Here is a 27,358-nt window from a genome sequence, read left to right as displayed (position 1 = left end):
GGAAGCTCACAGTTCGCGGTACTCTATTCATCCAGGCGCTGCGAAGATGTATTAGGATTTGAGACAGCACTATTAGTGGAGGCGGATGAAGAAAGATATAGTTGGGATTGTATCTCGGTGTTTAAATTGTCAACAGGTAAAGTACGAGCATCAGAGACCGGGCGGATTGCTATAGAGACTTGAAATTCCGGAGTGGATGTGGGAGCATATTACCATGGACTTCATAGTTAGACTCCCACGGACTTTGAGAAAGTTTGATGCTGTTTGGGTGATAGTAGATCGGTTGATCAAATCTGCGCATTTTATTCCAGTTGGTACTATTTATTCTTTGGAGCGGTTAGTTGGGATTTATATTCGTGAGATTGTTCGCCTACACGGTGTGCCGGTGTCCATTATTTCAGATCGGGGTACGCAGTTTACCTCACAGTTTTGGAGGGAAGTGCAACGAGAATTGGGCACACAGGTTCAGTTGAGTACAGCATTTCACCCTCAGACGGACGGACAATCCGAGCGCACTGTTCAGAAACTGGAGGATGTGCTACGCGCTTGTGTCATTGATTTTGGGGGTTCTTGGGATCAATTTCTGCCACTCGCGGAGTTTGCTTACAATAATAGCTATCATTTAAGCATTCAGCTGGCTCCGTATGAAGCTTTATATGGGAGACGGTGCCGATCTCCGGTGGGTTGGTTTGAGCCGGGTGAGGTTAGGCTATTGGGTACTGACTTGGTTCAGGATGGTTTAGAGAAGTTCAAAGTGATTCAGGAACGGCTTCGCACGGCACAGTCTAGACAGAAGAGTTATGCTAACAGGAAGGTTCATGATGTTGTTCACATGGTGGGGGAGAAGGTTCTGATCAAGATTTCACCCATGAAGGGTGTGTTGAGGTTCGGGAGGAAGGGCAAGTTGAGCCCTCGGTATATTGGGCCTTTTGAAATGCTTAAGAAAATTGGAGAGGTGGCTTATAAACTTGCTTTGCCACCTAGTCTATCAGGTGTTCATCCAGTGTTCCATGTATCCATGCTTCGAAAGTATGTCGGGGATCCGTCTCATATTCTGGATTTCAGTACAGTATAGTTGGACGGTAATTTGACTTATGACGTGGAACCGGTGGCTATTTTAAACCGGCAGCTTAGAAAGCTGAGGTCAAAAAGCATAGCATCAGTGAAGGTGCAGTGGAGAGGCCAGCCAGCCAGAGAAGCTAATTGGGAGATTGAGCAGGAGATGCGGAGCAAATATCCACACTTATTCGAGACTCCAGGTATTGTTCTAAACCCGTTCGAGGACGAACGTTTGTTTAAGAGGGGGAAAATGTAACGACCCGGCCGGTCGTTTTGAGTATTATAACCTCGTTCCCCCATTTACTGCTCAATTTATGCTTTATAGTTGTTTTATGACTTACCGGGTTAGTGGCTTCGGGTCCGGAAGGAATTCGGAGTGAAATGAGACACTTAGTCTCATAATTGAAAATTTAAGTTACAAATGTGGACCGGATATGGACCTATGTGTAAACGACCTGGGATTTGAATTTTGATGATTCCAATAGCTCCGTATGGTGATTTTGGGCTTAGGATCATGTTCGGAATATTATTTGGAGGTGCGTAGTAGAATTAGGCTTGAAATACCGAAAGTTGAATTTTTGGAAAGTTTGACCGGGGGTTGACTTTTTTATATCGGGGTCGAAATCCGATTCTGAAAATTTGAGTACCTCCATTATGTCATTTATAACTTGTGTCATTTATAAATCGGACGTGATTTAATAGGTTCCGGAGTCGTTTGTTGAAAGTAGAAATTTTAAAGTTCATTAGGCTTGAATTGGGGTGTAATTCATGGTTTTAGCATTGTTTGAGGTGATTTGAGAGTTCGACTAAGTCCGTATGATATTTTAGGACTTGTTGGTATATTTGGTTGAGGTCCCGGGGGGCTCGGATGAGTTTTGGATGGTTAACGGATCAAAACTTTGGACTTGACCAACTGCTGGAGGTCACGAATGCGTCTGCGATTGCGTAGGCTTAGTTGGTCAGTGGGGGTATTTGTTCTACGCGATAGCGTGGGGATATCTACGATCACGTAGGGTTAATGTGAGGCAGTGGCATTTTTGTGCTTCACGATCGCGTGAAGCAGGACACGATCGCATAGCTCTAGGATTTTGTGACTCGCGAACGCATGAAGAAGGTCGCATTCTCGTAGAGTAAGTGGAGCGGAAATAAAAGTCACGCATTTTGTGCTTCGCGATCACGTGGACGAGTCCGCAATCACGTAGGTCTGTGATGTTGTGCTTCGCGATCGCGTGGGAAAGTGCGCGATCGCGTAGAGTAAATTCTGGGCGATGGAAAATTGTTCTTCGCGATCGTGTGGGACTGTTCGCGATCGCGTAGAGCAAATGTCTGGGCAGAGAGTAAGAGTTCTGAATAGTTTTTGACGGATTTGAGCTCGGGAAGAGGCAATTTTTGGGAGTTTTTCAAGGAAAACAACGGGGTAAGTGTTCTTAACTCAATATTGGTTAAATTCACCCGAATCCATGGTTGTTTTTATCATTTAATTGGTGAATTAAGTTGGAAAAGTTTGAAAACCCTTTTAGTTTAAATTGAAGATTTGAGGGTCGAGTTGGGGTCGGATTTTGATAAAATTGGTATGGTTAGACTCGTGGTTGAATGGGCTTCCAGATTTTGTAACTTTTGTCAAGTTTCGAGATGTGGGCCCCATAGGCGATTTTTGAGCTAAAATTCGGATTTTTATGGAAAATTAGCCTTTTCTTATGGAATTAATTTCAATAAATTTTATTGACTGAAACGAATTATTTGTGACTAGATTCGAGGCATTCGTAGGCCAATTTGCGAGGCAAAGGCATAGCAGAGTAAAGAATTTCACGCTCTGCGGTAAGTAACAGTTTTAAATATTGTCCTGAGGGTATGAAACCCCAAAATTTTGTGTCATGTGATTATTTTGGAGGTGACGCACATGGTAGGTGACGGGCGTGTGGGCGTGCACCGAGGGGATTGTGTCTTGGTCCGTCCCGTGAAACTGTAAAGTTGAATAATTTGTTGTTAGCTATATACTCTCTATGTGTTGAAGAAATTTGACTATAAATCATGTTAGAAATCATGCTTAGGCTTTGTGATAGTACTGTTGGGACCCACATAGGGCATGTACTTATTGAATTAATTGCTAATTTCTATCTTATGCTCAGTCATGATTTTACTTGCGTATCATACCTCAGTCTTTCTTGATATTTGTTGATGCATTATGTTATCTTTGTTTGGGCTGATCTTTGTGATTTCTGAGAGCCCGAGAGACTAGAGAGGTTGAGGACTGAGTAAGGCCGAGGGCCTGTCGGTGAGGTAAGGATATTATGGCACGTCAGTTGTCCGTGCAGGATACTATAGCACGTGATTTGTCCATGCAGCACGTGAGTTATCCGTGCAGATTATGGCGCTTGGGGTGTAGGAGCCCCTCCAGAGTCTGTACACCCCCAGTGAACACGGGTACCCATTGAGTGTGAGTGCTGAGGTTTGAGAGCCGAGTGATGAGTTGAGTGACTGTTGCCTGAGAGGTTGTACTTGCTTTGCATTTGTTATTGCACTTGATTGCTATCTGTCATTGTTGTGAAATCTCTGAAAGATTTTATATCCGGATCACATGAAATTGAACTGTATAAAATTGATTTGACTTAAACTGCCAGATTTGAAAGCATGTCTATTCTTTGGTGGAATTACTGAAAGTGAACTGTAACTGTGTAGCTCGTCATTATCTTCAGTTTCTTAGTTATTATTGTTACTTGCTGAGTTGGTTGTACTCATACTACACCCTGCACTTCGTGTGCAGATCCAGGTGTTCCCGAATATAGCGGGTGTTGATCATTTCTCACAGTTGATTTTTAGGAGATTCAGAGGTAGCTACCGTATTTCGCAGACCTTGTCTCTCTTTCCCTATCTCCTTGTTTACCGTATTTTGGTCTTAGACTATTATAGACCTTATGTTCCAGATTTGTATCCATATTAGATGCTCATGTACTAACTGACACCAGGTTTTGGGGAGTGTTTGTGTCAGTATTTATGGGATTTTGTATTGTATTAAATTATTGTATTTTCAAACTTAAGAGAAATTGTGGTTTATCGAGATTATCGGCTTGCCTAGTATCTAGATAGGCGCCATCACGACAGGTTGGGATTTTGGGTCATGACACTGGTGGCCTCGGGTGTGTTTCGGGGTGGTTAACGGATCATTTTTGGACTTGGATTGATAGATGAAGTTCTAGTTTCAGCAGATTCTGGTTTCCTTATACGCGATCGCATGGATTCATTCGAGATCGTGTAAGCTCATTTAGGGCAGAGGTGAGTTTGTTCTATGCGATCGCAGAGTTAGGAATGCGATCCCGTATGTGTACGAAGATGTGCTTCGTGAACACGTGGCTAAGGTCGCGTTCGCGTAGAAGGATTTGAGCAGGAGGGAAGGTGTGGCCAATGCTCTATGCGATCGCGTGAGGCAGGATGCGATCGCGTAGGTATGAGAGGTAGTGATCCGCGATCGCGTGGGTGATTCCGCATTCGCGTAGTGTAATAATTTGGGGCAGAATAGTTGTGCTTCGCGATCGCGAGGAATGTTCCGCAATCGCGATTAAGGAATCACTGGGCAAACTTATACCATTTCAAAATGAGGGTTTGGCCATTTTTATCAAAACTTGAGTTTGAGAGCTCGAATTTTGACGACATTTTGAGGGATTTTCAGAGACACCTATTGGGTAATGATTCTACACTCCATTTTGGTTATATCCTACTAATCTATCACTAATTTCATCTTTTAATATCAGATTTGGGCGGAAAATTTGGGGAAAAATGGTAGAAACTTCATAGGCTGAATGTCGAGTTTTGGAAGGTGATTTGAGGTTAGATTCGAGTAATTCTTGTATGGTTGGACTCGTGAGTGGATGGGTGTTCATATTTTGTGATTTTTGTCTGATTTTGAGATGTGGGCCCGGGGGCCGGTTTGAGCCTATTTCGAATTTTGGCTTATAATTTTGTGTTTTTCTTGTAGGATTGATTCTTTTAGCTTATTTGGCCCTATTTCGGATTTTTGCTAGATTTGGGGCGTTTGGAGATTGATTCGAGGGGCAAGGGCATTGCGAAGTAGGATTTTGCGTGGTTTGAGGTAAGTAACAGTTTTAAATCTGGTTCTGAGGGTATTAAACCCTGGATGTTGGTATGATGTGATTATTTTGGAGGTGACGCACATGCTAGGTGGCGGGCGTGTGGGCGTGCACCGTGGGGAATTGGGACTTGGTCCGTCCCGTGAGACTGTAAAGTCAAATAGTTTATTGTTTATTACATGTTCCCTCTGTTTTCTAGAAATGTGACTGCCATTCATGTTAGAAACCATGCTTAGGCCATATGTTATCATTGTTGGGACCCACAGTGGTCGAGTACTTGTTGAATTAATTGCTATTTTCTGTCTTGAACTCAGTCACAGTGCTACTTGTCAGTCATATCTCTGTTTCTATTTTTTTTCTTGTTGACACTTGTTAATATCTCTTTTGGCTGATTTGTATGATTTTTGAAAGCCCGAGAGGGCTGGAGAGGTTAGTGACTGAGATAGGGCATGTGTGCCGAGCTATGAGCTATGTGAGGGTATATGGATTGGGTTGCACGCCGCAACGATCCTTATGGCTATTTATGGACTGTGGATCGGGTTGCACGCCGCAACGAGCTTTATGGCTACTTATATGATTGGGTCGGGCTGCACACTACAATGATATAGCGCTTTGGCTGAAAGGAGCCCCTCCGAAGTCTGCACACCCCCAGTGAGTGCAGGTACCTATTGAGTGTGAGTACTGAGGGCTGAGAGCCGAGTGATGGAGCTGTTGTGACGAGTTGAGTGACTGTTGCCCTGAGAGGTTGTACTTGTTTTTTCATTTGTTGATGCACTTAGTTGCTATTTGTCATTGTCGTGAAATTTCTGAAAGATTCTATTTTCGGATTTACCTGCACTTTAACTGTATAAAACCGATTTGATTTGAACGGTCGGATTTGAAAGCATGTCTATCCTTTGCTGAAATTATTGAAAATGAATTGAAATTTGTATAGCTCGTCGCTACCTTCTCAGTTCCTTATTTGTTTCTATTACTTGCTAAGTTAGTTGTACTCATGCTACACCCTGCACTTCATGTGCAGATCCATGTGTGTTTGATCACGGAGGTCGTTGAGTTCGTGCGCGATCGAGTACCGGAGACTACGAGGTAGTTGTCGGCGTCCGCAGACCTTGTCTCTCCTTCTATGTTTTCTTTCTTTTCTGTATTGATACTTAGACACTATTTGTATTAGACTGGATATCTAGATGCTCATGACTCAGTGACACCCCGATGTCGGGCTATTTTTTCGCACTTATACTTTGGGTTTTACCCCATTTTATGAAAAACTCCGGTTACATTAAATGTCTTAATTCATTCCTGTTAAATGTTGAAAGTGTGTTTTTTTTGGAAATGTCGGCTTGCCTAGTATCAAGATAGGCGCCATCACGACGGGTTAGGTTTTGGGTCGTGACAGATATAGTGTTCATATAAAAGCACACACACACACACACACACACACACACACACACACACACACACACACACACACACACACACACACACACACATATATATATATATATATATATATATATATATATATATATATATATATATATATATATATATATATATATATATATATATATATATATATATATATATATATATATATATATATATATATATATATATATATATATATATATATATATATATATATATATATATATATATATATATAAAATTGTAATACCGACCGAATTCGGTCGGTATTTGTGAGGTCAAACGGTCAAATATTTTTTTAACATTACCGACCGAAATCGATCGAAAATCTGTTAATTAGACCACACCAGGCGAGTTTCTTCCCCATTTTCATCTTTTCACTCTCTCTCTCTCTCTTCTATCTCTTATCCATCTCCCTTCCCCACCGATTTGTTTGCTAATCCCACCGAAAAGTCACCCACCCCCAAATAACGAAGCCACACCTCTTCTCTCTCACGCCTAAGCCCCCTGTCGCCGCCACCACTGTTCCGCGCCTCCACTACCACCACTGTTGCGCCGCCACCACCACCATTATAGCGCCGCCACCACCACCACTACCATTTTGATTCCTCGGCGGCACCACCACTGCCATTGTTGTTCAAGGTTAGTAATCTACCTTATTAGCTTTATAATTTTTAATTTTCGGAATATAATTTTATGCAATTTTTTAAGGTTTTAGTCTATTTAGAATTTTTGTGATTAAATAGGGTTCTTGAACTACATTAGATTAAGTTTTAGAATTGAACTACCTAAATTAAAAAAATTTAGGGTTTTTGGTTTGAACTACATTAGATTTAGAATTAAGGTATAAATTATGAACTTATGGTTCTTAATTATTTGATGTATAAATTAATTTAAGGTATAAATTATAAACTTAAGGTATAAATAACGAACTACCTTAAATTATGAACTTATGGTTCTTAATAGAACTCAAATTAATGCATTTAAATTATTTAATATATAAATTAATTTAAGGTATAAATTATGAACTTAAAGTATAAATAACGAACTACCTTAAATTATGAACTTATGGTTCTTAATAGAATTCAAATTAATGCATTTAAATTATTTAATATATAAATTAATTTAAGGTATAAATTATGAACTTATTATAGAATCATAAGCTAATTGAATTCATAAGCTTATTATAGAATTATAAATTAATTTAAGGTCTAATTATATGATTAATGATAGAATCATATAATATAATTGAATTCATTTATGGATATATATATATATATATATATATATATATATATATATATATATATATATATATATATATATATATATATATATATATATGAACTTTCAAATTAATATAACATGCAATTTATTTGTTCTCTGTGTAGATTGAATATCGTAGTTGGATGTATAATAGGAATTATCCTAATCGTCTGTTTTTTAGGGAAGAATTTATAGAAGGGGTTATTGAATTTATTAGGCATGCAATGTCACTTGAACCATTTCAAATCGGAGGAATGATTAGGTGTCCTTGTGTGAAGTGGAAGTGTTTGCATTTTTTTTTATCGGAGGATGTTAAGACTCATCTTTAAAAAAAAGGGTTTATGGATAATTATTTTGTGTGGACTAGTCATGGAGAGGTTGATGGTACTGATGGTGTAATTCATAACGTAGTTGTTGGTGAAAGTAGTAGGTCGGTGGAGAATAGCGTTCAACATCCTAGATACCATGAAATGGTTTCGGATGCTTGTGGGATGCACTTCGATTTTGAAACCCATGAAAGTGTTGAACACTTCCTAACGAAGAGGAAAAATGTTTTTATGAACAGTTAGAGGCCGCTAGTCGTCCACTAAGGGAAGGGAGTATGCACTCTCAGTTGTCTGTTGCGGTTAGATTATTAAGTATCAAATCAGATACCAATATTTCTCAAGCGGGAATGGATTCTTTCATTGGCCTTATGAGTGAACTAGTTGACCCAACTTTCAACATACCTGAAGATTTCTATAAGGCTAAAAGATTGGTTTCTAAGTTAGGACTCTCGTCTATGAGAATCGATTGTTGTGAGGATAGTTGCATGTTGTATTATAAGGGTGATGCAGCTTTAGAAAGTTTAAAATTTTGTGAAAAACCTCATTTTAAGAGGGTTTCCAGCTGGAAGAATGTTGCTGTGAAGTCAATGCATTATTTACCTCTTATTCCTAGATTAAAGAGGTTGTATGCATCGATGAGTTCCGCTCTTCATATGAGATGGCACTATGAAAATAGAAGGCCGCCCGGTGCTATATGTCATCCTTCAGATAGAGAAGCTTGGAAGCATTTTGATAGGACGTATCCTGATTATGCTAGTGAACCGAGGAATGTTCGGTTGGGTTTGTGTGCTGATGGTTTCACGCCATTTTCTGTTCTGCAACACCATATTCAGGATGGCCGGTCTTTATTACGCCATATAATCTTTCGCCTGAAATGTGTATGACTAGTCCATATATTTTTTTTAAATTGTGTTATTCCCGGTCCCCGCAATCCAAAGAGTTTGATTGATGTGTATTTGCAACCTCTGATTGATGAACTAAAATAGTTGTGGTATGATGGAGTTGAGACATATGACATATCAACTAAGCAAAATTTCAACTTGCGTGCTAACTTAATGTGGACCATTAATGATTTTCCTACGTATGGAATATTTTCTGGGTGGATGACTGCTGGAAAGTTAGCATGTCCTTACTGCATGGAAAATGGTTAGGCGTTCACTTTAAGACATGGACGAAAGCAGTCATGTTTTGATTGTCATCGTCAGTTCTTGCCAGTTGATCATGAGTTTAGAAGGATGAAGAACGCATTCAAAAAGAATACAGTTGAACATGATTTTCCACCTCCAATTTTGTCCGGTGAGGAAATTTGGGAGAGGGTTCAGAACTTCACTAAAGTTACCGAGGCCCCAACTTCTAGATTTCCTGGATATGGTGTTACTCATAACTAGACAAAACAGAGCATATTTTGGGAGTTTCCATATTGGAAGGATAATCTTCTCCAACACAATCTTGATGTCATGCATATTGAGAAGAACTATTTTGATAATTTTTTCAACACAGTGATGGATGATAAGAATAAGACAAAAGATAACCCGAAGGCTAGATTGGACTTACAAGAATATTGCAGGTGGCCTGAATTACATTTGCAGTCTGCGAACAATGGTAAGGTGTTCAAGCCCAAGGCCAGCTACACATTCACTTTGGAACAAAGACGACAGATTTGCGACTGGGTTGCAAACCTAATGATGCCCGAGGGCTATACTTCGAACCTGGGAAAACGTACCAATATGGTTGAAGGAAAGCTGACTCATATAAAAGTCATGATTGTCATGTCTTCATGGAAACCTTAATCCCTATTGTATTTTGTGGTTTGCCTGAAAATATATGGAAACCCATCACAGAGATAAGTTTGTTCTTCAAAGACTTATGTTCTACCACGTTAAGGGAACAAAACCTATTTCAAATTAATTGGAACATTCATGTAATCAGTAATAAGCTGGAAATGATTTTTCCATGTGATTTTTTTGATGTGATGGAACACCTTCCAATTCACCTTGTACACGAGGCGCGACTTGGAGGGCGGTTCAATGCAGGTGGATGTATCCATTTGAGAGGTAACGATCAAACATTGATTTATTCTTATAATTTTCTTTAATGTTATCGTCTAATATGACAACGTGCAGGACTATCGGCAAGTGTAAACGATATGTTAAACAGAGGAATAGGATTGGAGGATCCATATGTAAAGCCTATCTTGCAAAGAAAACTGTCCATTTTTGTTCTTACTTCTTCGACAGTCATGTGCCATATGCTAGAAATAGGCCCAATCGGCACAATATCATTATTGAGATTGATCCATTATACCCACCAATGTCCATATTCAATCAACCAGGTCGAGGTTCTAAAGATCAAACAAAAAGGGGCCTAAGTGTTATGGAGTACAAATCAGCTTCAAATCATGTTTTGCTAAATTGTCCGGAAGTTCAATCCTTTCTTAAGTAAGTGTTGACGTAAGATTAATTTACATGGACTACTATTTAATTTGGTTGATGCAACGAACAAATAATTTTTAATGTGTCACTCAGTGACTTCGTGAGTTAATTTGGCCATGATGCTGTATATTCTACATTTGAGGCATGGTTTAAAGTGTGTAAGTGCATCTTACATACTTTCTCACATGTGAATATACATACTTGGTCACTTGTGAATATACTTGCTCACTTGTGATTTATTTAACACTACATGTAGGTCAATAATACAAACAACGGTGTTAATCAATTTTTGAAAGACATATCTTGGGGACGTGCACCTACGGTTACAACTATGTCTAAGTATTTTGTGAATGGTTACAAAATTCACACCAAGGAATGCTCCAAGTATTAAAAAAACAATAACAGTGGGGTGTGTGTCAAAGGTGGTGAAGGCAACCAAGATGGGGAAAATGATTATTATGGTGTGATCAAAGAGATTCCAGAATTGTCATATTCAGGTTTGCCAAATAAGAAAATCATACTTTTCTGATGCAAGTGGTTTGACCCAACACCTAGAAGAGGTACAAATGTGCACGCACAACAACATAATTGAGGTTAACAAAAAAAGGGAGTATGATCTCTATGATCCTTTTATAATTGCAGAAAAAGTTAGGGAAAAGTATTATGCTCCATATCCATTGCGGAGGGATAAGGCTGATTGGTTGGTTGTAATAAAAACTAAGCCTGTTGGTGGGGTGAAAGTTGAGAATGTGCTAGATGTTGCTTACCAAAACGATACCTCAAGTGTTAACCAAATGTTGGATGATCAGTTAGAAAATGACTTGGAGCATCCTCAATGCATATTAGAAGAAGTTGATATGGAGGAAATAACAATCATAGAAAATGAGGATGAAGAATCACCTAATGAAAATGAAATAAGTGAAGAGGAAGAATTTTCGGACGAGGAAGGATACTATGAAGACGACTAGCATGTTAGTTTTTCAAGCGCTCTCAACTTATATAGATTTATATTCTCAATTCTAACATTTTCTTTAATTTATGCAGATGACCGGTAGGGGTCAAGGTAGGTCTAGGAAGGATAAAAGGCCTATTGATCATGATGATGGTGTTACACCCTCGCTTCCTTCCATTCCACACTTGCATCCCTCCGCTGCTGATGGCCGGCAGCAATCTTCTAGATATACATCTTTTCCACCACATCCATCTACTCATCAGACTACCTACCATTCGCCCTCCCAGCAGTATTCTTACCATTCTCCGCCACAGGGCTATACCCCGCTTCCTCCACATGATCCTGCATATAGTTACATGGGTCCATCGACTCAGCAGTCACAGGGCCATGTGGTGATACGCTCGTCATCTGCTCCATTTGCTTCATCACCAGTTGGATCGCATCCATCTAGATTTCAGCCAGTCGGATCGCAACAGTGGTCTGGATCGCAGCAGAAGTTTAGATCGCTGCAGGGGTGTGGATCGCAGATCTTCATCAGCGACACCGTCTCCCTCTCCACGAAGTTCGTCTCCTAGAATTTCTAGACTTTGCCTTCGGGATAGTAACGCTGAACCAGATGCCTCCCCTTCTGCGCACGCTTCAGATTCATCGGAGGAAGATGATCCAGAGGAAGTGCGGTATGATCGTTACCATAGGATGATCATCAGGCCTGAGGGCATTGGGTAAGATTTATTTATTACTTCTTTGTTTTTGATGAATTATAATAGCTAGTCTTGTTTATTTAATGTAATTGCTATTTTGCAGGTTCATACCTAATAATCGGACTACAAAGATAATCACTGAAGCTCTTGGCCGGTTGTATGATGCACCATATGCGACTTGGAGTGACTTTCCACCGGAGCTCGTTCAGCAAATCTTCAACCAATTTAAGGTTTTAATACAATTCTTATCTATTTAAGCATTATATTAACAATATTTTCATCTAACATTACACACTTCATTTGCAGACTAAGTGTGCCTGGGAGGACCAGCATAACAATGCAATTCTTGCAATTTTTGAGTACAAATGCCATAAGAGACCATCCGGTTCCTTCTATTCTGCTTGCAAGAATGGCAAGAAGTCTTCATGGGTTCTACTACATATATGGGAGGATCTGCTGAGGCAGTAAACCACTAAGAAGTTTGAGAAAAAGAGTGAACAAGGAAAGAAGGCCCGAGCATCTGAGAAGGGTGGCTCCTTGCATTGTGTGGGCGCAAGGAGCATGGGGACTGCGAGGAGACTACTTGTAATTCCTTAAAATATTTAATTCTATTTTTATCGAACTATATTTATATATTTTAATTTAGTTAACATGTTTTATTATATTTGTACGAAAAACAATATGGGAGGAAGATGACTCATGATGAGTTCTTCATGGAGACTCACATCCGGAAGAAGAAGGCATAGACAGATCCAACAAGATGGGTTGAGGACCGGGCGGAGACTGCATATGTATGTTTCATAACTACTATAACATAAAATTAATATTTATAATATTATATAATTAATAATTTTCTATCTTCTAAATAAAGGGTTGCTACAAAATTAATGTGGAGGAGTACACTCAGAGCTTGCCACCGAATGAGCAAGGCGAGCGACCACCTATTTCAGACGAAGAAGCGCAGAGGATATGATTGGATGTTGTCGGTGGTCCTAAAAGAAGGATAGCATACGGCCTTCCAGAGAGATCATTTCGGCGCTATAGGGTTGGATTGCAAGGTATAGGGACTTCTACCTAAGGTGAGGCAATTGATAGGTCGACTCTCTCGTCTATGGAGAAGAAGATCGCAAAGCTGGCAGCAGATTTTGAAGAGACAAAGGCTAGAGAGCAAAAGAGAGATGAACAATTTGATACCCTTCAAGTTCAGCTAGAAAAGAGGGACCAACAATTTAATCTCCTTCAAGGTCAGTTGGCCAATTTTCTTGCTAGTGGTGCTTTCCCCATTCTCCGGTCTCGTGAGCCTTTCCCAGATGCTAATACTTCTCGTCGTGATCCTTCGAACCATGCCGAAGATGAAGCTTCTAGTAGTGAAGATGGAGATGATGCAATACAAAACACTCATTGAATGGTGTGTATTGCTAAACAAAGTCTTGAACGTGTGAATATTTAGTTGGGAATAGTTTTGAATGATGATTGTATTGTTGATATTATTTTGTTATTGAATATTTGTATAGTTGTTGTTGTGGTTGGCGTTGTTGTTATTAGCATTGTGGTTGTGGTTGTTATTAGCATTGTTGTTGATTAATTGTTGTTGTTGGTGGTGGTGGTGGTGGTTAATTATTGTTGTTATTGTTGGTTAATTGTTGTTGTTGTTGGTTAATTATGGTTGAATGGCAGCAATGTAATGCTGCCATTATAGGATGGATATTGGTTGTAATTGGCAAGTGGTGTAGCTTAAAAGCAGGCATATTTTGTCCGATTTCTACTTAGAAAACCGACCGAAGTCGGTCGGAAATCTCTTTTGTTTTCCAGAAATTCAAAATTTCCGACCGAGTTCGGTCGGAAATTTCAAATGAATTCTGCAGAATCTTGAAATTTCGGACCGAAGTCGGTCAGAAATGCCTTTTTAAATTTATTTATTTATTTAGTATACCGACCGATTTCGGTCGGTTTATTATAATTTACAAATAATTATAAAATATAATATATTTAAAATTCCGACCGATGTCGGTCGTTATTTGAAAAATAAAAAATAAAAATTTAATTAATACCGACCGATTTCGGTCTGTATATTTACCTCTGTTGTCAGTCAATGCGTTGAAATAACCGACCGTTTTCGGTCGAAAAATTTCAACCGATTTCGGTCGCAACACCTTAACGACCATTATTTTTTTAACTAATTAAAATCGGTCAGAAATTGGTCGCTTTTTTCTCAAATTCCGACTGATATCGGTCGGTTTTCTTGGACGAAATTAGGCAGTTTTCCAGTAGTGAATGGTTTAAATAAAAGAATTATTAACATGCTTTATACTATGTGCCTCTTAAGGGAGAACTCGTTATCTCACTCGGTGCCTTATTATTCTAAATGGTTATCGCACTTTTACTATAATTGGGTTCTCAAATGATATTTATCACCCTGTTAGTTGTTTACCTTACTTAAAATTGTTATCGTATTTTTTCTTAGTAAATTCTATATTTAATTCGTTAATTTAACTTATATTTTGCTTTGTTTAAAAATGATACTTTTTCTCAATTTTATTGATTTCTAAACTAAACCCATCTTATACTCTGTTTCATACAAATTGTATATTATTTTACTTTAATTGATTTCTAAAATAAACTCATTATTTCATTTGACACCTTACTTTATTCAAGATTGTTATTATGTTTTATGGTGTTTAAATATATCTTTCGTTCATCTAAATTAATATTTATCACGATTGCAAAGTACATGATAGAACGTGGGCTTTACCGTGCGAAGGTGATTGTTATTGTGATTGTGGTCCATCACTTGTGGTTTATGAGGTGTGGTGCCTCGGGATAATTTTTGTTGTAAGTCCATGCGTTGGGAGCGATTTTATTATTTGAGTTGTCATCCGTTTTTCCTAATTTGGGTTCATTTACATCTCATCTGTGTTCTTATTATGATGTTTCTTTATTAATCGTTTACTACTTGCTGCCATTTATGTTCCAATTACTTCATTGTTGGTTGTAAATCAATATATTTTCTATCGTTGGTCTTATATTGATGTTCTTTCCATTGTTAGCTTATGTATATCTTGAACAGTTTTCTATGTCTAGTAGATGTCTTGACCTGGCCTCGTCACTACTCAACCGAGGTTAGGCTTGATACTTACTAGGTACCGTTGTGGTGTACTCATGCTACGCTTCTGCACATTTTTGTGCAGATCCAGATATTTTAATCGTGTTGTTGAGAGTTGCATCTGCGTGGCGGGAGACTTCAAGGTATACCTGCTTGACGTTTGCAAGCCTCGAAGTCACTATCTTACTTCATTATGCTACTGTTAAATTGTAATATCAAAACAGTATTGTGTTTAGAAATTCTAGTGTGTTTTAGTAGTGCTTATGACTCAGTACTACCGGTTTTGAGAAATGTATACCTATTGGCCGCTTGCGGTTATGTATGTCATTTAATGGTTTATGATAAATGATTAAATAATTCAATTCTGTTATTAAATCAGCATGTGTTAGGCTTACCTAGTCTTAGAGTCTAAGTGTCATCACGATATCCTATGGTGGGAAATGGGGGGTCGTGACACTATCATAGTGTGATATTGTTTGCTTTGTGCTGAATTTACACCGCTTCTTTTAAAAAGTGTCACTCCATTAAAAGTATACCTATATCCTATATATTTTATTTATATCAACTTTCAATATAAAACTTTGTTAGCACACCCGACAAAATGATTCAATGAAATTTTTATTTTATTTTTCTTTTAAACAATGTGCTGCTGGAAGGATTACGTTATTTCGTACAAGTACCTAAAGTTTGAAAAAGTGCATAACCAGGTTTGTAGTTTTCAAAATTGGTGGACACAATAGGAGCTCAAATTCAATTTCGGCACAGAAGCATGAGAAAGAAGATATCCGACCGAACTATGTGTAGCAGAAATGGGTGAAAAACATTTAGGCCCATTAAGTTAGTTCTCCACCATTACCAAACATATTGTCTAGTCATATTGAAAGAGAGAAAAGGATTACATGTGAGCTGTGAGGCCTAATTTTTTGTATGTTCAAGTATGCAGACATGATCTTTTGTACCAAAGTGCTGATTCTGGCTTCTCAACTTGAAGTAATCTGTTTAATGCATCTATCACTATTGTGAGCACTTGACCGTAAACTAGACTGAGATGTGTGGTTCATAATTTTATACATCTTATTTTGGGGTTTGCCTGAGGTTATTAAGGCTTAGTTTCTTTTAAAAGAAACTGAGATAACTAAAAACTTAGTGCTGAATTGCACGTGTAGCTTTTATACACGATAAAAAAATAGATCTTAGAACCTAGCTCACCCCAGAAGTTAGCTCATGAGGCGAGGATATTATCTACTACTCCTTCCGTTCCAATTTATGTGAACCTGTTTGATTGAGCACGGAGTTTAAGAAAAAATAAGACTTTTAGAATTTGTGGTTCTAAACAAGTCAAAAAAAGGTCCAGAGTATTTATGTGGTTATAAACTTCTCATTAATAGTAGAATTGGAAGTTTAAGCTAAATTATTTCCAAATTTAAAAAGGGGTCATTCTTTTTAGAACCAACCAAAAAAGAAATAGGTTCACATAAACTGAAACGGAGGGAGTACAATATAAGATATCTTTATATCCCTACATAGCCGATTTATAGATAGCCGATGGAGGAGCTCAACATTATACACTGACAATATAATTTTTTTTTATTCTATCAGGTCAACTCAGAGATAATTGCATAAAATCATTTACGGTAAGTGTAGATTAGTTACCTAAAAGATAAAATAAGTGAACTTACAACGTGTTATCATGTACTGAGTATAAAAAATTTCCTTTTTGTTGTCAGTGTGTATAAATTAAATACTTCAATGATCACTTTTGTTAAGGTCGGGAATATTGAGCAGCTTCTTTGGATAGTGTTTGATTTTCGAACTCTGTTGACAAAGAGCAACGTTTCAATGATTGTTGTTTTGCCAATGGAAATATATATAATTTAAAATGGGTCAAATATCTTGGTTTTCTTAATCTTAGGAAAAAATGTCATGGTCTTGTCATGTAGCACAGTTAGTCTTACACATACACACTAGTTTTTATCTGCCATTGCCATAAAGTTTCTAAGCTAGTGGAAAGTATAACAATAAAATTAAAGAAGAAAGAAAGTTCCTTAAGCTAATGATCCTGCAAATTCCACTTCTTTTTTAATCGGAATTGTACCTAAATTAGTGCACATACGTAATATACCTGCAATGGTAGTGGAATGAATGTATAAGCTGTGGGCCAAATCCTAATTACCAGATGAGTTTATAGTCTGAGTGGAAAAGATTTTTCACATTATCAGTTCATCTGGATCGTAATTACAGGTCCATGCAAAGTGAGACCAGTAACACTAAAATATGTCAATATTGTAAACAAAAAAAAAGTTGGATTACCAGTTTTATATTTTCGAGCAGGCTGCCTATCACTTCTAAGAGCCACATTCATTTAGTCCAAATAAAAGCAAGCTTATCATGTTGCTCTATAGGAAATCAGTCACTATTACATTCCTAGTTATGGAAACACAGCTAATTAATGATTTATGTTAAGTTTAATTTAAAAAATTATAGAGCGGTCAATCCTTTTTAAGCAAAGCAAATTTGATACGTAATTGGAAGTTGAGCAATCAATTCAGCCCGATTATTCTAGATTTTACCTTAGGAGAGAGACCCCAACTGACACGAATAAATATATACAAATATTCATTGAAGAGACAAAAGAAATGAGTAATGAATGCGTCAACGTTTACTTGCTACAGTAAGCCACGACCCAAAGCAAAAAAGAAGCTTGTACTAATACTAAGCTTGCTATATAAATATGCCTTCTAGGGTTAGGGTTTTCCAATGGAAAAATATTACGACATACTGTAGCTAGCTGAGAATTTTCTGCCATACATCTGCCATCTCTCTTTTCAAACTAAAGAGATGACAAAACGTCAAGTGATTTTGATGAAGGATGACTTTTCAGACGACGATTCAACAAATTCATCATTTACTATTAGGACAGTGAGATATAGAGAGTGCCAAAAAAATCATGCAGCAAGTGTTGGCGGATACGCGGTTGACGGGTGTCGGGAGTTCATGCCATGTGGCGAGGAAGAAACTCCCGGCGGCCTTACTTGCGCAGCCTGTGGCTGCCACCGTAATTTTCATCGACGGGAAGTGGAAACTGAAGTTGCTTGTGACTGTTCCTTCCCGACTTAAAAAAGTAAGTTTAACTTCTTTGCACTGACAATGTGCTGGTATATGTTTGGAACATGTAAGATGCCCTTGGGGATGTTTTTATAGGAGTGAGCTTGTTTAGGAACCAAGGGAAGGCTTTTTTTTTTTTTTTTTTTTGATGTTTCATTTTAGTCGTGTTTATATAAGTGAAAGTGAGAATGTTTGTAATGATTTGCATGGTTGATTGTTAAGAGTGAACGATATTGTATGATAATTACATGTTTGGGGAGAAAAGATGTGGTGCTCTTTGACAAGACATTATATGGTCTCATTTTTCAAGTTTTGTGCAAGGACTTTTTAGGCTTATATGTTGTTGCTTGCTATCGTTAGTTTCAAATTTTTTACCTAATAGTGTAAAAACTAATGTATTATGCATAAGGAGTTCGTGAAGTATTGCATAACAAGCACTTTTTTTTTTTAACTAGCAGTTTGCTCCAAGCTAAAGAAATCAGTTAGAGAAGCGATGTTGCTGAAAAGGCCTGGGCTTATTGGTCAAGACAAGAAAGGACCGACATATACTTTTTTCACTTAACCATAGTTAAGTAGTGTATACTCACCTGAATTCATAATTTAACCGTGATAAAGTAATGCAGATTGGTTTAAACACTTACATGTTTGTTTTACTGAAATGATTTTAGCTGCACTTTTGTTTTAAACTTATAGGAGAAATAATCATCCAAAAAACATAAATCATCCTTATGTTCAAGATACATTTTACGTATAATTAACCTTAATGGTCTACGAAAAGAAAAACCTTATATATATTGGTATATGAGCTTCTATTTATGACATTTCGTTTCATTTCATTTCATGATAAATGACTTAATTAAGAAGCTTAGGTTCAGTACATGTCAAGGTTTTGGTCTGTCTTGTCCTTTCAGTTCTTTTGGTCAGTTAATATGTTGATTGCTAACTGAAGTGCTAGGGATGGAATACTGGAAAAAGTATCCCTTACTTTAGCTTAATCTTAGTTCTCCATTCAAAATTTCTATCATTAGTGTTGTGTAAGGCATTCTTCCATAAGTGAAATTTATTAAACAAGGAACATTCACTAACCTTTTATCATCCTTTGAATACTAACTATAGCATTTATCATATTATTTCATGGAACGCCAGTCTAAAGGGAATAAAAGAAGATTGCAAAAATTTGCCTAGTAAATTTCATAGGGGTCATCAGCACAAACTATGGCTGATAAAGCAATAGAAAACCTCTTGATTATATATAGATTGTGTTTTATCCCTAGGTCATCCGGTACTAATATGAATTAGTTGAGTCAATAGAGTCCTAGTGGATACAAATCTAAATTAATTGGGTCTATGGGTTCCCAATACCTAATAAAAGGTCATATGAGCTGGATAAGCACTAAAAGTGTGTTCTCTCAATGTTAGGTATTATGGGAGGGGAGCAAGCTTTAGGTAAGTGTTAATTCTAATCAGGTATGTGTCAAATCTGTAAATGAAACAGCCTCGCAGGTGCGTGTTTTTTGGATTTCCAGCACTTTCTTTCTGTGCCCAATTGACAGTATCTTCCAAAGCCTCAAAACCACTATGTGGTGACTATTAAAAAACCATGTTCTCCATTATCTGTATAGTAAATTATAGATATATATTTTCAGAAAAGAAGCATTTTGCTTATTTATCTTTTATATGGTCTCTTTACCCAACTATAACACCGATTGTTTCTGCTACATTATTGGCTGAGCTATCGTTAGAAATGGTGGTGAGTTTAATTATTTGATGATATTAACAGTGTTACAATCCAAAATCTCACCTTAAGGATCGCGATGACACCTAATCTCTAAAACTAGGTAAGTCGATCACTTATAACAGTTAAACCAATAAAACATGACATTAGGAAGTATAGTTTAATATAAATGCGGAAATAAAGGTGATAGAAGCCAACACGGGGATAATCACAACAAATCCCCAAGACTAGGTAGTACAGAGTCATGAGCTCTAACAGAATACATAGAAATATCTCTAAATACGATGCTCTTCGGGTAGAGAGTTAACAGTATATGCGTAAGGAAAGGACTCCAAGGGTCTACGACGAAAAAAGCAGCTCTACCTTGAATGCTTGTGATCAAAGAAACTCACACGGCCCGAGTCCACTATCTCCAACACCTGGATCTGTAAAAATAATTTGCAAAAGTATAGTATGAGTACACCACGGTCGGTACCCAATAAGTATCAAGACTAACCTTAGTGGAGTAGTGACGAAGTTAAAGTCAAGACACTCACTAATCAAATAACTTGTATAGAATATCAATATAAAGCTAACAACGGGAAGCAAAATAAATAGATGGCAACAAAGAGTAATCATATGATAAAACAGTAAAATAATCAAACACAAATAAAGTACATGTGAAAGCAATTACGGAAAAACAATGACAGTACTAATCATCAACTGTTCTGACACAAGATTTACAACATGAATCACCCTGAGGTACCACAACTCATAATCTCGAATCACAAGTCACAAGTCACGAATCATATTCCCATGGCACCTCGTACCCACATTGTTAATCACCTTCGCATGGCAAAGACCTTGTGCCACAACATAAGTCAAACTGACACAGCAAAGACCTCGTGCATCAACAAATATCACAACCGCACGTCAAAGATCTCGTGCCACCACATATATCGTATCCGTATCAATTACCAATAAAATGTTCAAATTTTGTTTATTAAAAATCAAATAAAGTAAAGTATGATAACAATTTCTTTATTAAAAATTTATAAAAAAAATTAAATAAAGTAAAGCATGGTAACAATTTCTTTATTTAGAATTATGAAAAATCAAATAAAGTAAAACATGATAACAATTTTTTTATTTAGAATTTATCAAAAAAATCCGTTATGTTACCAACTCAACAAAATAAGAGATAATAACTCCACGTAGGTAAATTCATCTTGACAACCAATTCATCAAGTAATAACGGAGACACAGATTATCACATTGAAATAATGCCGACAAATCACGTAAAATGCATGACACACACAAGAAGTCACAAATCGTTCCAACACAAAAATAACAACAAGAGTCACTCTGATGTGCCACATATCAATATCACAATCATCCTTATGTCATCGTGTGAGCTTCACATTTTTCAATTTTTTTTTTGCCAAAATAGCTTCACGTGTTTTAGCTCACTTATCTTGCCTTATGTGCATCACAATGAAGTACTTCCCCTTACTTGCACCACCCGTATAAGTACCCCCTTATCTCGCCGCATGCACATCAACATACATGCCACCCATATGTCACCGCATGCGCATCTTAATCACAATACAACAACTAATCGCTCACCACGTGCCCATATGCCATAACATTGCTCAAACAATAATATCAATGCAACAACAATACATAGCCCACGCTCAACAACAATGAGTACAAAAATAACAATAACACAAGAGTACGGGAAGTAAATCAACAATGAATGAGCTTTATATAACAATAGCTTCAATTCAAGGTTTTTAATAACCTAAGGGTCTAATCCGATCAATTACCACACATAAAGCCCGTGCACATACTCGTCACCTCGTGTACACGTCTTTTTACATAGTAAGTAGTGCAAGTTGACCAAATCCAATGGGGTAATTCTCCCACACAAAGTTAGATAAGATCATACTTACCTCAAAGAAGCTAAATCAATACTCTAAGAAGTCGTTCCCGCGTGAAACAACCTTCAGACGGCTCGATTCTAGCCAAAATAACTTAATATTATAAATAAAAGCCATAGAAAACGATTCTGAATAATAAAGTTTCGATTTTTAACTAAAATTAAAAAGTCAACTCAAAAAGTCAACCCTGGACTTGTACCCCGAAATCCGACAAATATTACAAATTCCGAACACTCATTCCGATACGAGCACAACCATACTAATATCATCCAATTCCGACCTCAAATCGACTTCAAATCATTAATATATGATTTAGAAAAGTTTTTACTAAAATCCTCAATTTCTTCACCTCAATTCAATTTCTTCAACTCAATTCAATTTCTCCCGGACACAAACCATATATGCATTTCAATTATAAAATACGCAACGAACCTGCTCGCGCACTCAAAACACCGTAAAGAGCTCATCTTGACCCGATATTGACCATGGTCAAACTCCAAATCCTTAACTTAACTAGTTTCTCAACCAATGATCCAAAATACACTCGAGCCCCTCGGGACCACATCCAATTATACCAACAAGTAAAAATACATTATCCAAACTTATCCAAAGCCTCAAAACACCCAGAAAACATCACAACAAAGAATCAAGGCTCAAACCGAATAGAATTTCTCTTAAGTTGTTAAATCTTCATTCATTCAAAAGAGTGTCTGAATTACACTTAAACACTTCAGATTACTTCCAAACTTTGCACACAAGTTCAATTCAACGATATAGACCTATCTAAAGTCTCGGAATATCAATTGGAGTCCAATAACATCAAAGTCACCACAAGTTATATAAGCCCGTCAACACAACCTAACTGAAAATTCTTTCTTCAACCTTACACTACAAGAAAAAGAGTCTTTAGCGAGGAAAAAACTGGTCATTATAAGCTAGTAACGACCGGATAAAATTCGATCGTCGCCGGTCGTTAAAAGCTTTGACGTTAAAAGTTAACGACCGGACTGTAAGTCGATCGTTAAAGAATATTTAGAGACAACATAAACTCCGGTCGTAGTATGTCTTTTTTAGCGATAGATTTTTCCTTCGCTAAATAGTCATTCTGGTCATCAAAAATATTTATGGGAGCAACAAATTCGGTCGTTACAAGTGCTTTTAATGCCCAAATTTTCCTTCGCTAATGAGAAGTTTTAATAAATATAATTATAAAGCTTTATTTTATTGAATATTATATATTTATTTCATATGCTTTCATACACACACGACACAATCAAAAATATATTAAATAATCAATATTCATATAAAACATCATCGTTAATACAAAGAACCGAAGAAACATAAACTGTCCAAATTGTATGACAACATTTTATCAACTCCAAAAAAGAGAAAAAATGCATCCAATGTACATAAGACGTAATTAAACCACCCGAACAAAATAAAAGAATTCTTGTATTTCAACTTTTTGCTCTGCACTTTCTTCAAGAATTGATATTCGGGCTTCAAATTCTTGATCTGCTAGAAGAACAAGATTATGTCAGTGTAGTAACAAAGAATAAGCTATTAAAAAAGAAATAGGAGAAATCAATATATTTTAGTGCTCAATCATCACACGAAGGATACAAACACTGAAGTACCTAAAACAACATGTGAACAATAACTAGTGATTGAACTAGCAAAGTGCATTCGGGAATCAAAAAGTTTTAAATCATCTTTTCCTTGCCAATGTTGTCAGAGTTGTTCAGTGGTATCTAAATCATCCTTTACAGTCACATTGGTTAGTACGAGCAAACTACTTTTCATCCCCTTTCTTGACGAGCTGAGTTGTCTCTCATGTTTATAAGAGGATCTAGAGTTTTAAGTATGTGGTTGCTTAGTACCATTGCACCATTACTCCTTTGTCAAAATGAGTATGAAATTAGTATTATAATATCTTTTCCTAAAAATTGTTTGAGTTTAGCTGAAGTAATGGTGCGGAGGCACCCACAGATAATATAATCTGCCCCTACTCATGGCTATAGAGTTGACTTGCGACATGACTATATCCAGTCTAGTATCAAACATTAGAAGCAGCATCTAGTTCATTTTTAATTTAAGCACTGCATAATAACAATAACAGGCAAATCCATGGCTGAGAAATTGAATCGACTAACTAGAACACTTACAATTTGTAGACGATTCAATCCATCAAAATCTAGTTTCTAACTCCCAAAGACTTGCAACACCTCTTCTCTGGCCTGTGCTTGTCAATCCTGATGCCTGCTATTCAATTTCTTTAAAATTTGATTCCAGCAATATACCAAGCAGATCCTCAATATTCACCTCTCGTGCTTTCATTGTCTTTACTCTTTATCAATAATACCTCTAATAGAGGCTTGAACATACTTTTCAATTTCCTTCATTCTTCTGTTCCTCTTTATTGGCAAAAACCTATCAAAACAGTTTAATAAGCAAGAAATCAGAAAAGGGAAAGATATATGCATCAACAAATTATCAAACACGAGGGCAAGAGTTAATCATGTTGCACTGCCAAGTGAAATTTGTAAAGGAGTACTATGGTGATAATTAGGGCAAATCACCTCCAACCTGGAATATAAACAGAGTGTATAGCTTCCATAAGATATTGAGCTTCTTTCTTTTGAAGTTCAAATATCCTTCTACCTTCTTCATAGCTACTACCGAAGGCTGTCCGAGAGATCACATCACTACTTAATTGTTGAAGGCCATGCCATATATCTATCTCATGTGATCCCTCAACTGCAACAATGTCTTCCCATTTGCTCAGTATCTCAGTACAGCTCTAACCAAAAGCTGTAAGCATATGCTGTTTAAGAAATAGTTAAGAGAAAGCTAATGAAGGGACACTTATTCAAAATGTTCCGACTTTGTAATTAGGAATACAAAATGGTTCCAAACAAGTAATTCAAAAAAGAGTCACAATGAAGAGGAAGTTTCCGTTTCGATGAAAGAAAAGATAAAAATGGACTACTTAAGGAGAATTCATTACAGCTACAAACCTTTAGCTTCTCCAGGTGGAAGGCAGGAGTGATGATTTTTCTATGTTTTGCCCATTTGCCTTCCTTTTCGCTTACAAGTATTTGTGCCAATAACTTGGTTACTGGATTTGAATGAGTCTTTTGATACCGATAGTTATTGAAGAATACTTCCTTTATAAGCTTGGGGTCCATGATAAACACCAGCAGTTTTGGACCAAACTATACAAAGGATTTTTTCCCTGCAAGCAGAGGTTTCCCTATTAACTACTCCAAATGCAAGATGAATATCTTATCTATCCACCATAAAAAATGAAAGTAATATGGGCTTTTGAAAGATGAACGGAGCAGGAAGGAAGAAGGTACCAAGCAACTTCTTCAAATCCCGTGTTCCAAAACAAACAGAAACTATTTGATAATCTAGAAAAAATGGGATAAATGTTCTTTTTTTAATAGAACTGATATCTCTTTTCAATCCGATAATACATATTTCTTGAAAATATAGAGCATAAAACCTCAACAAAACTTTCAATTTCAGATAAAGCTAACTTTTGATTTCTGCAACACTTTACTCGTATATGGCATGTATTTGAACTACGTAGCCTTTTTGATCAAGATGCAACAATGTAAATAAAAGATACAAAAAGCACAATAATTTATAACGAAAAGATCTTGGCTTTTTCAGGTCCATATATTTTCATTCGAATAATAGGAGAGTATGCAGAATTTAAAACTAAATTCAGACTCATGACAGTTATTTCACATGGATAATATATATATAAAGCAAGGATCTTTGGAGAAATTTAAAAAAATCCCAAGCTTGAGGCAAGGTTGAAACAATATAATCCATCATTATAGGAGCAAACACTGAAAGAATTAAACCATTCACTTAAAAGGCAGACAACGCAAGACTGAAAGAATGTTTATAAGTTTAAACATATAAAAGTGTTTCCCTTTCATGAGTTACTAAGAATTTGTTTGATTTGTTTACTTGTTGATAATATAGATGGCTCATAGAGCAGAAAACAAATGCACATTTATATTTAGTCCTAAAATTACATAAGAAATGCTGCTCTGTTCAACTTTAACTTTTCCATATATAGATAAAGGAATGATCAATCTAGGGGGAAAGTGAACCTATATCATATAATCATTTCCACAAGTACTGGACAACAATTCTCTAAAGAAGATTGTGAAAAATTAAAAACTGTACAAAAAACCATCACAAGATTTGTTCCAACAAGTTGTGAACTGAAAACATAATAATTCAGTGAAGCGAAAATTCAAACACCAAATATATGTCTAAAACTCAATAGAATATACCTTTATATGGTAGCGCAAATCACTGTTAAGCTTCCATCATCAAAACCACTATCGAATTTTTACACATTGAGCTTTATCCTTTTAGGGCCCTAAATTATTTAGAACCCAACTGGAGAACGACTGAATCTTTTACTCGACATAAAGGAAAACAGAAGTCACGCCATGAAGAAGGAGAAAGCAAGATAAGAATACAAATGTAAAGCAGTAGAATAGATAGACATGACGATATGGTGATTACACATTGAAACTGTCCTTTATGAAAATTCTTGTTTCTTAAGCCCAGATTAAAATAATTAGAACATTATTGAGCACAAATAAAGATAATTGAAATCGATCATACAGAAAATTGTTGATTCTTAACCGGCCATGCCACAAATTCTTGAACAACAATATCACCAAAGTGAACACCAAATCACAACCCTATTAATTTGAACCAAAAATAATATATAAAAAGAGTAAATTTTCAAATCTTACCTTGATGAGAAGAAACTCTAAGATGAATAGTTGATACCTACGGAGGTGACTAACAATTTTCTCTTCTCCCATAAATTTAATCTTGATAGCAGTTTTAGGTTTTCGTCGAGCAGTAGGCTAAGAGTATTTTTGGAGGGCAAGTGGGGTGGGTGTAGGGTTAGTTTGGGGGAAAAAGAGGGAAACCATAGCGCCTTTTTTTACTGATTAATTATATTTTTTAACGACGGGATATTATGCTTTTTAAGGATCAAACATTATTCCTTTGTTAATGCCAAGCTAAAAATTGGCTTTAACGACCGGAAAAAAAGTTGTTCGCCAAGCGTTCATTTATAACGACCGGATCCATATCCATTCGTTAAAAAATGATCGTTAAAAAGTATATTTCTTGTAGTGTTAATACATCAACTATAGACCCAAATTCCAACATTCGAAATTTCTGATACGATCCGATTCTTGCATA

At 36.7% G+C, this 27,358-nt stretch overlaps 2 long non-coding RNA genes across 6 annotated transcripts; one reads left to right on the top strand and one right to left on the bottom strand.

Moving 5' to 3' along the window:
- Window positions 1-17,106: 17,106 nt before the first annotated feature.
- LOC107777536 (uncharacterized) lies at window positions 17,107-19,100 on the top strand. Its single transcript, XR_012698691.1, has 2 exons — window positions 17,107-18,470; window positions 18,913-19,100. It is a non-coding gene; the product is annotated as an uncharacterized LOC107777536 (long non-coding RNA).
- Window positions 19,101-23,388: 4,288 nt separating this feature from the next.
- Window positions 23,389-27,118, bottom strand: LOC107777552 (uncharacterized). 5 transcript variants are annotated; one of them, XR_001646214.2, is made up of 4 exons: window positions 26,899-27,118; window positions 26,425-26,550; window positions 24,274-25,343; window positions 23,389-23,623 (listed from the first exon to the last, which is right to left on the bottom strand). It is a non-coding gene; the product is annotated as an uncharacterized LOC107777552 (long non-coding RNA). The 5 variants fall into 5 exon arrangements; XR_001646215.2 differs by lacking the exon at window positions 26,425-26,550 and having other exon boundaries at window positions 24,274-24,538; window positions 24,688-25,343; window positions 26,899-27,114; XR_012698690.1 differs by lacking the exon at window positions 26,425-26,550 and having other exon boundaries at window positions 24,274-24,538; window positions 24,695-25,343; window positions 26,899-27,114.
- Window positions 27,119-27,358: the final 240 nt, after the last annotated feature.

The sequence above is a fragment of the Nicotiana tabacum genome, chromosome 14 (genome assembly GCF_000715075.1).
Source record: "Nicotiana tabacum cultivar K326 chromosome 14, ASM71507v2, whole genome shotgun sequence".
NCBI lineage: Eukaryota > Viridiplantae > Streptophyta > Magnoliopsida > Solanales > Solanaceae > Nicotiana > Nicotiana tabacum.
This window is presented reverse-complemented; position numbering and strand designations above follow the sequence as displayed.